This window comes from Xiphophorus maculatus, chromosome 1 (assembly GCF_002775205.1).
Source record: "Xiphophorus maculatus strain JP 163 A chromosome 1, X_maculatus-5.0-male, whole genome shotgun sequence".
Classification (NCBI taxonomy): Eukaryota; Metazoa; Chordata; class Actinopteri; order Cyprinodontiformes; family Poeciliidae; genus Xiphophorus; species Xiphophorus maculatus.
Window position 1 is genome coordinate 23,355,783 of NC_036443.1, and position 15,230 is coordinate 23,371,012.

Sequence of the window (15,230 nt, forward strand, 5' to 3'; positions counted from 1 at the left end):
CAGATATTTGACTTTTCCCAAATCACTGAGGTTTGCAGAGTCACCGCTCAACACATTCTGGTCATTGATGTTCTATGTTCTTGCATGTCTTGTTTGCCTCTTTTTCAAAATTTCCTTTGTTTCTTTTGGCTTCATGAAAAAGCTTTTTTCAGTAGCAAGACTGGATTTTATCTGAGTGTTCTATTTATTTGTCTAAAGTTTAAATTAAACATTTCAATTTGGGTTTCAGGGTGGGGATGATTTAATCCAAGACTACAACCTCAAATACAACATTTTAAGTGTAACTGATACAAATAGTAAAATTGAACTAAGTAATCAAAATGTATTCAGATATGTTCTTTGTTAAATATACTTTGTTAGACACGTTTTTTACTTTTCTGATGTTATGTTTTTACATCATGAGTTTGTGATCAATGAGTAGTTGTAATTTTACTGTTAATATTTTTCCTACCTTACTGCCCCACCCTTCTCCATTTCAATCAATTTGGTTCAGTTTATGTATATGGTGCCATTTTACAGCTCGTCATCTAAACTACAAACAGAGTAAATCACAGTAAACATATCAAAATAATATATTTTGTACCATGTGTGAAAGGTCCAGTCTAAACCTAATACAAACCTGTTCCACCCACTACCAGCATCAATTAATCTTTTACATTTCTGTAGATGAATTCGCTTTTCTTTGTTTCAAGTCTGACACATTTGAGATTTCCAGCATAAATGATCTGTTTTAGGTTATGCTGCAACACCTCAGTTTAATGAGGCTACTCCAAAGCTTTTACTTTTAGTTTTTTTTTTCTTTTCATTTTTTACACATTCAGAGGTTGACTTGCTGCTGTGCTTTAGATCATTGCCCTAGTTCACAACCCTAGTCCTCTTGAGCTAAATGGGGATCTAATATGCTGTCTATGGGCTTTACAAAACATTTCATTTTTTTGTACAAAATCATTCTCAGCGAGCTTTCACCTCCTTAATTTAGCCTATTTTGAGCTCCTTTCAGAATGAGCTGTTTTAGGGCTCTGTCACTTTTATGTAAATAAGCTGCTGCTGACTACACCCTCCAACTCTATGTTTACACTTGCACTTTGTACTGTACACATGAAAATGGCAGCTAACAGATGAGCATTTATACAATCGTACATCTTTGCACCTCAGTCAGACCCAGAAGCAGAAGAAGCCTCCTGCACAACCATAAAGAATGCAACAAGTACAGTAGTTTCTGAATGCAAGTCTACATCAAAACACGTCTTTTCCAGCAATCACTGTACAAACTAGCTGACCAAACACGCTAATCTTCTTAAAATAAAATGGGCGTAGATCCACAGGTTGTTACGAGTGGGGCTGGGCTTGACTGGGGTTGCTAAGTCAAGCAACCGCCTATCATGCAGGCGTTTGGTGTCACATGTGAGATGGGCCTTTGGTCAGATTTTGTTTTGGCCTTGGATGCAATCCACAGGTTCAACTTTTTCCAAGTACCGTACCTTTGTTGAATTCTAAATTTAATATCAGATGTTACGGGTTCTTTTATTGATGGAATTAGACTGAAAACAGATTATCCAATCTTTTTCTTTTGATTCAAGGTTGTGCCAATGACCGATAACACAATGTACTTTGAACTGTGAAACTTTTCAAATTGTGCAAAATTGAAGTCTTTTCCTTTTACCCTTTTTTCTCCACCTCTTTCCATCGTCTTCCTATCAAAGAAAAGCTGTGATTCGTTTTGCAATGTCCCTCACCTCAAACATCTCCAAGAACAAAGTCTTTTATTCTACACACCTACTCTCACTTTGAAAACATTTTCTTGCCTGTTGATCCTTTCATCTTATTTCTCTCTGAGTGCTAATATGTTTGTCTAATGAAAAGCTAGTTGTTGTACACCTGAACTGTGCAGAAACTTAAAGCCATAGGTCACACTTGAATCAATAAGATTTTAAAATTCACCCACGCTGCCTGCAGTTAAATGGATTTCAGATGATTTTACTGGATGACACTGTCAAACGAAGTGCAAAGCTTTGGTTTATCTCAAAGAAGGAAAAAACACTTTTTTTTCTAAAGGTTTTCTTCTGATATTTGCTTTGCTCTCGGCGGTCCACATGTCAGGTGGGCACATTTTCTCTTGGCAACAGTAAGAAATGGTAACACTGCTCTGCCACTGCAAAAGCCCCTAGAAAGGCAAAGAGAAAAAAATATATTTTCTCTCCAAATCAGGCATTTCAAGGGAGAAGAAATGCCAACATCAAAGTTTTGTTTTTCTATGAATGAATGAATAGTTTTGGTCTTTCAATAGGGAAAACCGCTCTATCTGAAAACAGAAAGAATATGACACAGCTTCAAACCTATGAACTTCAACTATGACTGCCAAAGTACAATGACAAACTGGGCAAGGAGAAGATTAAACAATGACATAGCTCAAGGTCCATGGTAACCCTGGAGGAGCTGCAGAGATCCACAGCTCAGGTGGGAGAAACCATTTACAGAACTATTAGTTGTGACCAATCTGTTTGGATGTTTATCAACAGAAGTGCTGGTAAGACTTAATTTAGAAATTGGTGTTTGCTGTTGATTTCCAGCAGGTCTCACTGAGTTTTAGCTGTTTTGCAAAGAAGAATTGGCAAAAAAAATTGGACAGGTTTTTGACTCGGGAGCGTTTGTATGTGTATTTTTAGAAACTTTAACAATATTTTTTCTTACACTACAACAACATTGCTTCATAAAGAACATGGTAAAAAGAAGACATTGAAGTTTTTTAAACAGGCAACATCTCTTCCAAAGACATAGGCAGCTATGGCTCACTAGAAAGAGCAGTCATCTTGCAATTAGAGAGTTAAAGCCGAGTTCATTTCAAGCGTCATCCACCAGCTGGTTATGTGACCCAAGTTGCTTGCCAATCTGCATACTGGTGTGTAAATGTGTATTTGTTTGTGAGTGCAGCTGGATGAATGTGGCTGTGGTAGGGAAAAAAAATAAAACAGGTTTCGGTTGTCAATATTACTAGAAAAGTGCTACGCAAGTTGAGATTCTTTATCCTTTGTTTACTGTAATGCAATGAGGAAAGAGGCATGGAGCACTGCTGCAGAGCTCAGAACTCAGAGCAGCTTCTGTGACAGTGAGGTGCTGTGACAGAGGTGCAAGCGGAGGAGTGCGATAATGATGCGGTCAGCAAACAAGAAACATGGCCTTGGAGACAGGGAAGCTAAACAAGTTTGTGAGCTCTGACAGAAGCACAGAGGATTATGAGTATTTGCATTAATGCCTGAATGCATTCAATATGCACCTTTGTGGACATGAAAGTGAGTCCCACTAACTCACATTCCATCTTTATCAAACAGAAGCACACACATGAGCATTAAAGAAAACTGATGCTGAGAATCTTTGAGAAGCTGACTAAATATAACTCCATCCCCCCCTCCCTCCCTGAGGTCCAATTCAGACAGATCAGATGGGAAATATAGAAGATGTGTCATATAGGAAGGAGCTTCGATACAAATTGGATGATTAACAGAGCAGCGCAGCCAACACTGAGACATTTGGCTGAGGTAAGCAGATCTGAGGAGAAAGATTGGCTTCGAGGGCTGGGGCAGCAGATGGGATGGGGGCATAGAACCGGACCGAAAAAGTCTGAGCTCTTTTGTTGTTTTGTTTCAGAAATTCAGGTTCATACTGATCTCTGCCTGGCTGCTGGAGCGCTGCTCCATATTTTATGACAGAGCTACTCTCCTTCTTTTGGTGTTGTAGCAGCTCTGTCTTCATAGCAAGTTATCTCCGCCTTTAGCTCCACCCTCTTAACATTAATTATGCAGCTCAATGCAGCACTCTGAGTCCCTGCTGCAGCTCACCCACACCACAATACTATCCAGCTTCCTCCCACTCCCTCTGTCTCTGTAACTCACACAGACCACAGACTAGTATTTACTTTCTTTCTCTATTCTTCATAATAAAAAGCAACATTTGATTTTATTAAAATAATATGTCTTACTACTAGTAAGACATATTATTTTAATAGTTAAATTTGGTTCTTGGCTGGATCAAATTTTTCTTCCTCTGTGATATTTTGAAAGTTTAAAGGGTAAATAAAATTTACACACACACAAACACACACCTTCGTTCTGAAAAGAATAAAATAAAAAACGTAGCACCAGCTTGAACTGGCTTTTTATGGCCAACAATAGAATGTGGGGGAATTAATATAGATGGACTTATGGAGTTTGAGTGGTTTGACAGAAGAACCATTTTGATGGCTACATTTCTGCAGTAGTTAAACTCATGCAAGTAAATCTAGAGTGAAGAAAAAAGTGAGACTTCCACAATTACATAGCTCACAAATGTAAAGTCAGCTATTCTAGTGACACCTTTATTAAGGGGGATATGCTGGATGAAAATAAGAACATTTGAAGTAACAATGTTGGTCAGAACGAGAGCAGAAATTACAAAATATGATGGCAGAATTTCTCTGTTTCATATTTGACACTGTGGTAAATTATGGCAAAGTGGGCTCACCATGGAGAGCTTTTAAATCCTAACATAGGGTGCTAGTTTGTAATGTTTCAATGCTGCTGCTTTAGATAACATTTTAGAAGACCTTCTCTTTGTTGGATAAATTCAACATTTTAATTTTGAATTTATTAACTATTTTTGTTTTTGCTGGAGACTTTGTTATCATTACTTATCTTGTGGTCATTACGTTAAACACTGATGTCCAAGGTCAGTGTTCATAATGTGATCTCATCGCTCTTTAAGTTGCATTCTCAGCTGCATTATATTTATTTCATTGTATTTTCATGCATTTCTACTTCATATTTCTGGATTTTGGTCATTCTTATGTGCAGTTCATGAAAATAATTATTGCAATCTACAAAACTAAATACAAAATAATTTTTTTTATTTAGAATTTATCTCCCTTGAACATTTAATTTATTTTACAAGAATACAAGTTGTGCCAGTTGTAGTGTGATCCACCGGAAGCATATATTTTTTGTGTAGTATAAGTTTGAAAGCCTACTGCTGATTTATTTGCAAATCAAAACCAAACATGGCTTAAGTGCCGAGGTAAACACACTTAACACCTGTCTGTTAAGGTGTAATTGATTCAGCCACTCCATCAGACCATGTCACAGGAAGCAGAGCGAGTACACGCTCCGCAAACCTGAATCAGCCGTATCAGCAAACCGGAGGAAATGGAAGAATATGCAAACACAAAAGGAGGGGGAAGCTCTCACGCTTTGGCCAAGCAGCCCCCCAGGCAAGCAGTGGGCGGAAGCACAGCTACTGCTAATGGATGCAGAAAGAAGCTTCTCCTTCGTTTCCTTTGGGCTCCTCACGTGATGTCGATTCATTTCACATCTGCTTGCATGTGTTCACATGCATGTGCCTGTGCTAGTTCTGGTATTACTAGCCTGCCCAAAAGCTGTTTAATTAATCTAATATAACTTAAGTGTGAGACCACATGGTGTGAGGCATTAGTGCTTATGATACTATATCATACTGTACTGTACTGTACTATACTATACTATACTATACTATACTATACTATACTATACTATACTATACTATACTTGTCTTAACTTGTCTCATTCAAAACTTTTAGTTCTTTCTTACGTAAAAGGCAAAAGGGAATTCACAAAATAGTGTCAGGATGTCACAGGGAACAATTGTACCTTTTAAACAATATTGAATTGTTCTTTATATTATTATTATCAGCTATTACGCTTTATCTTAATGTCCATGACTGCAATGGTGCATGAAAATTATTGTTTATAGCAAATTGCACTTTACCTGTAAATTTGCTGTTTTATTCTAGGTGATTTGTGTTTCTGAAGTGTATACTTTTGACCTCTTGTAAAAGAGACCTTGGTCTCAGTGGGTTCTTTATCTGGTTAAATAAAGGCTCATAATAGTACTATAAAGTACACTACACTACACTTGCTAACTTGAAAGTAACTTGGAGATCTAATCAGATGGAAGCTATAAGTTGCTCTTTTCTGTCATTTAGGACTTCTTTGTACTTGCCTCTCTGTTTGGTTTACAGAGAATTGCTCACCAGTGTTTGCAAAGGTCTTGCTCTCTGGAAAAATGCAAGCAGAAAGGCTGATGTTCCTAATCTGGGAAAATGTGGCCAGGGAAGACGGGATCATTCAGCAGGCATTAAGGGAAGTAAATGTGTAATTCATTTAAATAATCCAGGGGGAGCATCAATGTGACTTACTTCCTTCTTTTACATGACTTTGCGGGTGACGATCGGTTGCTTGCGTTCAACTCTGTTTCCACCGATCTCTTGTCCACCAACTGATGTCCAGACTGCACAACGGAGGGTGAGAGGCTTTTTGTAATGTTTCTGTTCATCGGCAGGCAGTCCTGTGTGCGGTACAGCTCTGCTGCTGCAGGGGTCTTTTCAGCGCATGGTGCCGGATGGTGAGCAGAGAACACAGCGGGGGCTGGGCACTGCAATGTGCTGCAGTGCTCATAGCTCTGCTATGCACACCCACTCTCTTCCATCCCTGCTCTGCCTGTGACAGTCTCTCAATCTCTGTAGCCCTTTCTGGCTCATGCCTAAATAATTTGACTTCCGTCGTCGTTTCACGTCCTTTACAGGGCACTGTCCTTTTCTGGTGTCTATTTTCCTCCATTCTCTGTAGATAAACTGCAGCCCATGTCTTTAATGCATTCTTGATGTAAACTGCCCCATGCTTTTGTGCATGTCCTCTGACATGTGCATCTATAAAACAAGTTATTTTGAAAGGGTGGAGAAAAGCTAAATGTCCACACTTAACCAAACTTGGAAAAATGCAAGATTAGGACCACAACCCTTAATCTCCTATAAGTGTTTGTACACCAAGCCATCAGTAGGCTGCAACATCTGGAGTCTCAATGAAAGTCTGCCTCTTCGGTTTCTTCGTTGCGTAACACATCATTGGTTCTGTCAGATTCCGTCAGCATTTTTCTTAGTGAGTTAGATCTCTGATTGGCTGCTTAGCATTTGTGATTATGTGATTATGTCATTTTTTGAGGCTTGACGCGTGAATGGGAAATAAAATCAGAAATGTACAAAATAATCTATTTGATGAGTTAGTTCAAGTCTCAACAAACCCAATTGAGCTAGAAAAGTGTTGGGCTTTGAATAGTGAAGTATTAACAATGTAATTTGTTTAGATAATATTTCCATCTAATGCCACTTCATCTGGAATTGTTGCCATTCTTCTTTGCAGCTCAGACTCAGTCAAATTTGCTAGAAAGCATCAATATACTGCAATTTTCAATATGATTCCAAGACAGATTTAGGTTTGGACTTTAAATATGGCATTGTAATATATGAATATGATTTGATCTAAGCTATTATATTGTAACTCTGAGTTTTAGGGTTGTTGTCCCAAAGAAAGACCTCAAGTCTTTTGCAGCCCTCAACAAGTTTTCTTAAGGTATCACTCAGTAATCTCTCCATTTATATTCTGATCAACTCAAACCATTTCTCCTTCACCTGCTGAACAAAAGCATTTAGACAACACAAGCTGGACTACATCTGGAGCAAACTTCAAGAAAACCTCAAAACTGTTGAAACACTGAGTTCCTTTAAATGAAAAAGCCATTTGTTCAGAGGTGGGTTGGATTAATGATTACGAGAACATAGATTAATTCCGTTCTGGATTACAACTTTTCATGACTTCTCTTTTTTTATACCATTGAAATGTAATGTTTCTTTTTTTGTTTGTTAATTGTGTGATCTTTTTGTCAAGTAAAGAACTTTAAACTGCTAAAATATGCCATGAACAAACTTGGTTTACGTCAAGTTACAATACCAAGTAAGATCAGTTAGAGCAAATTCTCATTTTCAACAACGAACTGTTCAGAAAACATTAAAACATCAATACCATCTGTTAGTATAAATCCAAATTACTTAAAAGTTTTTTATCCATAGTCACTAAAAGTAACTACATTCTAAGACATTTAGCAAGGAAGGTTAGCCCACATACAAAATGTGCTTTTACTAAAATTCACTAATTGCTAAATTTTTAACTTATACTATAGATAAAACTTAACAATCAACTGTAACCTTTTAAGCCATGAAGAGGGTTTAAAAGATCTTCTGGGTAATTTTCTTAAGTACAAATGAATTTCACACCAAACACTTGCACTTTCAAAGGATATTATCTACTCTAAATGACTAAAGTTTATCCCTTTCCATGCATTGAATTTAGTATGTTAAAGGCTCTGTCTTTTCAGGTGTGTCCTTATGTGCAAATCCCAACATATTCCTCTATTATCATGTGCCATGTATTTTTACTCATTCTGTTTATGAAGGTGTAAATGTTTGGGATTTTTTTGACCACCTTAACAACATCATTGGAAGATGTTCGTTTCTTCTAACCAGATCAAGAATTTTTGAATGGCTACCAACTGTAGTAACAGCCGATGATGCTCTGCTGTTTTTGCCCAGGCCATCATTTACTGGGACACGCTGAATGGCCGTACTACACATGCTGGGACAGAGGATGTCACGCTCAAAGGATGAGCAATGATGAGCCTTGCAGCTGTTCTCTTCCCCCAAATACAAAGTTATAGTGCATAATTTGATCATTCACACATTTAACTAAACAATGACTATTTAACGGCTTAACTGAATTGGCTGTTGAGAGATTGAATCATTAAACTTTTGTAAATTCCATCTTAATACGCTTTCTCTTCAAAACTGGTCGATTTATCTTATGAAAAAATTTTCAATCTTGTCCACACTTTGTACTTTATGTTCATGTGAAATGACAGGTACTGGCTAATTCATGTAACAGTGAGGGGTCCCGATTCCATTTGCCATTACAGAACTTGTGTTTCTAATCATCACTAGCTAGACGAGTTTCACCATATGCAAGCAGAGTCCTGCTGAGACACTACCCAGACTGAACTCAACCGTGACATAAAACAAAGCTTTGTTTCACAGCTGGTATCAGACTTATATGATCTGAGGACATTACATGTTTTAAATGATTTTTTTAATGACAGCTGTAACACATCACTGAGGTCTCTGAGCACCTTCTACATTTCAGTATATCCATCCATCCATCCATCCATCTTCTAACACCCTTGTCCCTAATGGGGTCGGGAGAGGTGCTGGTGCCTATCTCCAGCTAACATTCCGGGAAAGAGGCGGGGTTCATCCTGGACAGGTCGCCAGTCTGTCGCAGGGCAACACAGAGACAGACAGGACAAACAACCATGCACACACACACTCACACCTAGGGAGAATTTAGAGAGACCAATTAACCTAACAGTCATATTTTTGGACTGTTGGACTGTGGGAGGAAGTCGGAGTACTACTCATACACAGGGAGAACATGCTAACTCTGTGCAGAAAGACCCCGGGCTGTGAATGTGAATATATATATATATATATATATATATATATATATATATATATATATATATATATATATATATGCTTTACAGAGAAAAAGCCCCTCGTGACTGAAATTTGACAGTTAAACTGACAATCGGCTATGACTGGTGACTCAGACACTCAAAAATGTAATAATTTTTCAATCTGTGAACTCAACATACTAAGCACAACCTGGTTTGTGCTCACAACAACAATACTTTTACCAGAAATGGGTAGTACCTAATTACATTTGCTGTTATGATTATTTGTATATGTTTTTAAATGCAATTTCAGGACTGGTTTTACTGTACCGTACTACTTTTACTTACGTAATAATAGTAAAGCATTTTTCATTAGCTATAATTGGTAAATCATCATAATTAGCAAAAATAATTGTCTGTCTAGGTGTAAATAACCCATGTAAGATGTTTCACAGTTGAGTTACTGAAATAAATGACCTCTTTAAAAATATTTTACTTTATTGAATAGGTCTACAGTACACAATTGTAGCAACAAGGTCTGTGGTTCAGAACTTTCTGAATGGAGTTTGTATTCTCTCCATGTTTATCCATGAGATTTCCAGCTTCCTCTCAGAGTCAGAAAGTATCAATGCCCACTTCCAATTACCCTAAGATCCTGTTGTTTGATCTATGTGTTTCTGTGATGGACAGGTGAACTGTCCAGCCTGAATCCTGCCTCTCGGCTGTTAAATGATAGAGATAATCAAAAGCCCTCCAATTCTAGTCTGGAAGGATTAATATAGGATTAATATTTTTCATAAAGAGATATTGGCTGAATCAGTATTGGGGACTCAAATTTTCTTAGTTCTTGTTCTCATCTTTGGACTTAATGTTACTGTTTCTGCTGGGCTGCTGTTTTGCCTCATAACCATTTCTTTGCAGCGACAAAGAAGCAAGAACAAAACCACGATGAAGGCACTCCCACATGGAGCACAGTGAGATATTGAAGGTACAACACGGACAGCAGGTTTTGAGCTGAATTAGTGAAAGGCTGTTTCTGAAAAAGAAAACTGGTTCTCTTTGGAGGTGCATTATGAAAAAATGACATTAATAATAAAAAGTGTCTTTTTTTCTGTCTAAAACAGAAAAAGACATGCAAAGCTCTGCAACATTAAACATGCTTCTGGATATGCGACTAAACGGGTTTAAACAGCGATTAAGAGGAGCTGCTGTCCATGGTTCTGAAGTGAATTTGCTTTCATTCTCCCATCTTGAATAATTTAAATGTTTTAAAACTTGCAACAAGGATCAGAAATTTGGGTCAGCCTTGCAGTACAACTAAGACCAGATGCCTAAGAAGAGCAGGATAAGTGTTAATATATATATATTCAACTATTAGCACATGCTGTACCTTTTACTACTTCTAATGTGGCTTTGCAGTGTGCTTACAGGAAAACACATGTCTATTATTTGCTCCTTTCTCTGCAGCAGGCCACTGTGCATGGGCAGAGGTAACACACTGCCCACTGCTGGACAGCATCAAGCTCTCCATTTGCAGTTAATGAAGGTCAGAATAGAATAGAATGAGGTGGAGAACAACAGCTGTAGATTTTAACGAAAAGACTGAAGTAAATTTCCAAAAAATTTCAATTTTACTTCTGTTATTCGAGTCCTTTTTGTGCTACCTTATAAGATATATTTTATGTTCCAACTACTGACTGAAAGTTTATTAATATTACAATGTTTGTAGCTTTGCTTTCATTCTTTATGGTACACACAACAAGCACTGAATAATCAATGAAGTAACCTACTTTTGCTTCAAGCTCTGACTGCAGCACCTCCCCTTAACTGGACAAACTGAGCAGAAACTAGTCACCAGACTCAACCAAATCCTGAGCCAGCTCACTGTTTCCTGTTAGTACCCTATCAGAAGCCACGATGAGATCACGCATCACCAAACTAACAGGGGCTAGAGCAGCCTCCTAGCCAACTGAATCCAAAATGTCATCGAGAAACTTCGCTTATTTTAAGATCTGGATGCGAAACAAAAGACAAGCCAAGCTGATGTTGTCAAAAACTGGAAGCTGTCTTGTGCAGCTCAGCCTGGATGTGGGTTGCTGGATGTTGAGGCAGCTTCACAAGGGGATTTAACAGGATACTGCAGCACAAGAGAACCGTGTGCACAGAAAACTTGCCCAGGAGCATCAGGGAGTCCCGCACTGAGCTTCTCCCTCCCCTTTCCCTATGCCTCACTGGCTCACTCCACTTAAAGTCTTTGCAATGAAAACAAATAAAAATATAGATAAAAGGGTAAGTAGAAATGTCTCACTTTGTAAAGAATACTAATCACTGAAGACCAAGATCAACATTTTTTTTAAAAAAGCCATTTGTTTCTCTCTACAGACCCATAAAAAGTGAAAAGACTGCAGGTTAAGAAGCAAACGCAGCAGCTTACCTTCTGTGCAGGATGTTCCCCCTGACAATGAGATGTTCCCTTTCTCCACAGACTCCGAGACACTTTGAGATAGAGAGAAAAAGAATGAGTCTCTTCTTACTTTCTCGTACTTCCAGTTTCAGACCAAATGCAAATCTGACAGAGCCCAGAACACACACCTTTACTCTGACAACTCCACCACATAAACCCTCACAATCCTAATGCACCCCAAGACTGAAGTACCACAATTTGATGAAGATTTGCTCAGGGGGGGAGGGATGAAAACTACACACACTCACACACTGCAGTTTTTTTTTCCTTTTTTTCGTCCTCTTGCCCACTCTCCCGCTCGCTTTTATCCAGCTATCTTTATCCTGCGCTGCCTCCTGATTGGGTACACAGCTTTTCAGTAACATAAGCTCTCTTTTTTAATTGGAAGGGAGCCAGTAATGTGGTGCAGCAGAAACCCTCCCGCCCAACTCATCCCGTTTTTTTTTGTTTTTTTTTTTTACTTTTTTTCCTTTCCTTCTTCCTAAGTGCCTGTGGAGAAGAATGCTGAGCTCGGCAATTTCCTACGCGTCGACCAAAGATTACAACGGGAATGGAGGACAGAGGGAAGTGGGAGTAGGAGGAGGAAGAAAAAGGACGGGGTGTGTGACAGTGGTGATGGAGGGGGAAGAGCATTTGAGGCAGATTAATATGCTGCAGCGGGACAAGCAGGCAGGGGAACAAAGACAAGGAGGGGTCTCAGGTGTGGTGAGAGATGGGTTTGGATGCACTGGCTGGTTCTGCCCGTCGCAGCAGTGTGACAGCAGGTCAGATGAAAGCGAGATTTCTCTGCGCTCACTGCAGCGCAGCTAGGTGGCTCTGCTGCAGTGTGAGTCTGACAGCCAGGCAGGAATGGGGGGATGGGAAGGGAGGAAGAGGAGGAAAAGGAGGAGGAGAGCCACGGATGGCTGCAGTGATGCCGAAGTACAGCCTTCCAGGATGTCTTTGACTTTAAGGAGGGGGGGGGGGTGCACAGAGCTCACTGTGGATAATGCATTCACCTTATGAATTATTGAAAGCGTCCCAAAGGAGAATGGGAGGTCTGGCGGTTCAGACCGCCTCTCTGCTGCCGCTGCTAAGGTTCCTGATAATTACCAACACCCGTACATGTTCTCAGATGGTACCTTAAACTGCGTGCCCTAAAATAAAATGTCTCTTCAGTCCACTTTTATTTCATGATGCAATGAAAGATTTCCTGCTCAGCAAATGTGTGAGATTGAATTTGTGGTGTCAGATTTCTTCCTCCTCCTCTTTTTTTTTGAAACCACTCACATCTGGTCTATTGTGTCCCAGCTGCACTTAAGCACAATACCCGACCAGATCAATAATGGACCATACAATACCTCAACCATCTGCACAGGCCACAGTGAGCACACCACAAGTTATATTTGATGAGATTGCTCAGTCAACACCATCATGGCAGATGGGAGAATAGCAAAAGGAAATCTGATGACTTGGACTAAAGGTTCAAATGCATGACATGTAGTGCATTTTTATTGTGAAAGATATTTTTTTAGCATATAATCTTTTATAAAAGTCTGCCTTTGCCTATTCTTTCTTGTGAAGGAGAACATATGCATAACTTCCAACTTGTTTGTGGATGAAATCAACACTCCTTTAACAATTTAGACTCCTGGTAATTGAGCAAGGTAGATTTTAAAGACATAGTTATAAGCTTGCTTTACTTTGGGCTAAAGCTGATGAATCACAAAAAAGAATAAGAAAATCACAAAAATAGTGGAAAAATAAACAGAAGAGTGTGGAAAATGTGGGTAAATCCAACTGACATCATATTATTATTCACAACTAATATCAGAATATAGCTAAACTTATATTACCTTCAAGGTGAAATAATGTTGCTTTTATGTATTTTCCTGAAACATAGTATTGATATAACAAGTCAGAAATTATAGAGGGACACTAGATGTACAGTTATTATAGTGGGCAGGACTGACCTGTTCCTTGTTGCAGCAGAGCTGGAGAAGCTTTGAACTGAATATGCTCTCTTGTTTATTCTTTATGTTGTACAGAAAATGTTAGGTGTCATGTATTATGTTGAGAGTCTTCTGCAGCACTTTTAACTGAGGAATATGAGCTTCAAAGCAGTTCTTGGCAGGGAGGCTGTCTTTTTTTCACCTAGCTTGACTCATTTCAGCCAGAGGCAAAAGAATCACAACGTAGACTCAGTTCCCTGCCATTGATTCATAGACGATGCAAAACTTATTGCAAACACTGATGCTGCAATCTGTCACTATCACATCCCATGTTCTATCCCAAAGATCTGAATCTAAAGGGATCTAAAAAGGATCAAATTTGTATCAAGCTACAAACAGTGGTCCAAAAGGAATGTTAGGCAGGTAAAATACAGTTATGCCTACATTTTTTTTGACAAAAACATTTATTGTGAAACTACACAATTCTTGAAGATTTAGCTTTCCTGTGAATCTGTAAACCAAAATTGTGGAACAGTTTGCTGATCCTGTGGAGATTTTTAAAATTAACCTGAAAACTCTTGTTTTTTAAATCTTTTTGCCATGATTTGATTGTTTGTTTTTATATTTTCTATATGTGTGATGTACTGTACCTTGTGCAGCATTTTGTGATTTTTGTCTTTGAAAATCACTTCATAAATAAACTTTACTAACTATTTAGTTAAGACCATGGTTTCTGAGAATTAGCTTCATATTATTTCAAAAGGATGAACTTTATCTGTTCACAGACAACATCCTCTGGTATCTGGAAAAAGTTATTGGAATAAATTCTACAATTTCCTTGCATTTCTTAGTTTTGCCAAAAAAAAATAATTTTGGATGTTACCAAATAAGACCCAGGAATTGGACTGGGCACCCTATAATGTAAATCTGTTTGGTTTGGAACCAAGAAGCCGCCTGCCAACTGGTATCTTGGTCAGCAGGCCATGATAGGGGTTTGCTATCATGTTATGGCATGTATTTCTAATGATATTTCCTCTTCAGCAGGAGGCAACAGGACCTCTTTAAGTATTTTGACCCTTGTGCAGCTTTCATCAGCCCATAAAACATTGCATCATTTCTCTTCATTCCTGGCAGTTTGACAAATTGTAACCTTTTTTAATTCAATTCACTTTATTTATAAACTGCCAATTCACAACACATATCAAGGCAATTTACAAAAAAAGTCATTTCAATTCAATCATATAAACATTCCAATTGATTCTACTCTTCATATAGTGCATCAAGTTAAGCTTATTATTCAAATCAGTTAAAATAATTACATTATCCAAGTGAAATGTGCAGATTGCATCATGTCATTGATTTGTAGCATTCACATCTCCTGAATATCTGTGTTTCTTTATAAGTTATCCCCCCTTCAATTACCTTTTTACCTGGAATGACCAATTTCATCCAGATTTTCAGGGGAGTCCTGTGTAACCAGCATGTAACCAGCT

General features: G+C 38.4%; 1 protein-coding gene across 9 annotated transcripts in view; it reads right to left on the reverse strand.

Moving 5' to 3' along the window:
• Positions 1-12,134, reverse strand: part of LOC102227425 (synaptotagmin-2-like) — a 71,644-nt gene extending 59,510 nt beyond the window's left edge. For 6 of the 9 annotated variants that reach the window (XM_005801728.2, XM_005801731.2, XM_005801725.2 and 3 more), the window contains exons 1-2: positions 11,935-12,048; positions 11,777-11,838 (exon numbers count right to left, since the gene is read on the reverse strand). The gene's annotated coding sequence lies outside the window, so the exon portion shown is untranslated. The other 3 variants (XM_005801727.2, XM_023336735.1, XM_023337129.1) reach the window with 2 other exon arrangements.
• Positions 12,135-15,230: the final 3,096 nt, after the last annotated feature.